At 41.4% G+C, this 2,156-nt stretch overlaps 1 long non-coding RNA gene across 1 annotated transcript; it reads left to right on the top strand.

The window, feature by feature from the left end:
- The first annotated feature begins 244 nt into the window (after window positions 1-244).
- Window positions 245-1,847, top strand: LOC139070408 (uncharacterized). The gene is made up of 2 exons (XR_011520928.1): window positions 245-603; window positions 1,341-1,847. It is a non-coding gene; the product is annotated as an uncharacterized lncRNA (long non-coding RNA).
- Window positions 1,848-2,156: the final 309 nt, after the last annotated feature.

The raw sequence follows: 2,156 nt of genomic DNA on the forward strand, positions 1-2,156 counted from the left end.
TGATAGCACTTTCCTAAGGGGGTCAAACCATGTCCCAAAGGTCACCGGATCTGGTGTCAATTTAAAGAAGCAGTCCAGTTACACCTTTGTGGGCTTATAACTTGGCTTCTGAATGTCCTAGAGAGATCAGGTTTGTTTTAGTGTACTCCAATCAACAGCCCCTACAACCACAAAAAGGAATGGAGTCATTAGCACTTATGGTTTGTAAATGGCACCCAGAATTATGTTGCACGAAGCACAATTTCACATCATTCTGGGTCCATTTGTGTGAAAACAAGGTCCAATCAGGCTGAAACGTTACAGGAAGGTAGAATCTATTGAGTTGTAAGCAATGGCGGTTTTAAACGGGGGCCCACAGGGGCCTGGGCCCCTGTAGAACCGGCCCTGGCCCCTGTTATGGCCCCTGTGCTGAAGAGATCGGATTTTTTTTTTCGCGCGCTGCCTCGGAGACGGGAACTAATGCGCTGCAGCGTTTCACACGGAGCCTTTAGAGCGCAGAACTGTTTACCCGGTGGATTTTTGAATAAAAGGTTAAAAATAGTTTAAATGGGACCCGAAGAAGTTCTTGAGGACGCCAAACGGAAAAGACGCTAAGAGACGAAGGTAAGCAATACAGTTTATTTTCCTGACATCAATGTTTTGATCGTAGTCGCGCGTTTCTGTCATTTACTTTTAAGTTCCTAACTGAGTCTATCCACAGTTAACACTGATTTGTTTTTCCTGTGTAACATTAACTGTAAAATAAAAATGAAGTTGCTGCATTTTAAGCCTTAGACACGTTGAGATTAGATCACAGTATTCATTTATCTATGACTTTCTCGCAGCACTGACTGGAAGCATCAGCGGGACGTTTTGTCCTTTTTTTTTTACCGCTGTTAATAAAGAACAGCGTAGACAGAGAGAGGATGAAAGTCACGAGGGAACTGAGAAGCAGGATGAAAGAGAGAAGGAGGAGTTGGTTGGAGAGGAACCAGACAGGTCAGAGGCTGTCCACCCTGAGAGTGAGGAGGAGGAAGATGTAGGCTGTGAGGGAGAGAGTGAGGAGGAAGATGTAGGCTGTGAGGAAGAGAGTGAGGAGGAAGATGTAGGCTGTGAGGGAGAGAGTGAGGAGCAAAAAGAGGGACATCTGCTGTCATGTGCACCGTGTACACTACCGTCAGGTTTGTGGGTGTTGAACAAGCCCTCTGTGTTTGCAGCTCATATTGTGTGTAAAATGCATTTGAGGCATGCTGACTCTGGACCAAAATTTCTGTTGTTTTTATTTAATAAATAAATAAAATAAGACTCTGAATTAACTAATTATGACTTTTATCCTCATGCTAACATTTATTTTCTTTCAGATATCAGCAAGTGCAAGGATGACCCACCTACTCAGCCTAGTTTGAGGACATTTCCAGTGACATTAATAGGAGACAGAAGATGCAGCTTTCAGCCAAGCTGGTATGAAAGTAATCCTTGGGTTGAATATTCTGTTACTATGGACTCTACTTATTGTCATGCATGCAGACATTTTAGCCCACCAAGTAGCGCAGGAAGTGTGTTTGACTCACCATGTGGATTTAGGAACTGGAAAAAAGCAACTGAGAGAGGAGGGGTTTTCAGTACATGCAAAGTCTGAAAGGCATAAGGACTCAATGATAGCGTGGAGGGACTACCAGAGGGCTGTGAAAGCTAATACAACATTAGCTAATATACTCGACAAGGAACACTGTAAAAAGGTTATAGAAAATCGTGAGTTTATCAAAACAATTGGTGAAGTGATTATGCTTACGTGTGTGTGTGTGTGTGTGTGTGTGTGTGTGTGTGTGTGTGTGTGTGTGTGTGTGTGTGTGTGTGTGTGTGTGTGTTGACTACAAAAAGCAAATTGTATTGTGCACATATTTTATTTGTTTGAATGTTTATTTTTCATATGTACAGTTTATATAATCTTCAAATAAAGTCACAAACTATAATAATAAACTAGAATTATTTTTTTACTCAAGTCACATGTTGCGGTGAAGCATTCAGAATTGTTATCTGAGTACCATAAAAACATGCCAGTTTTACTTTCACAAGTAAACCATTACTGCATTCACTGTAATAGTTTACTTGTTCATTGTCTTTAATTATGATTTTTTTTTCTTGCGCCCCCATGAAAAAATACTGGCCCCACAGTG

The sequence above is a fragment of the Nothobranchius furzeri genome, chromosome 6 (assembly GCF_043380555.1).
Source record: "Nothobranchius furzeri strain GRZ-AD chromosome 6, NfurGRZ-RIMD1, whole genome shotgun sequence".
Taxonomy (NCBI): Eukaryota; Metazoa; Chordata; class Actinopteri; order Cyprinodontiformes; family Nothobranchiidae; genus Nothobranchius; species Nothobranchius furzeri.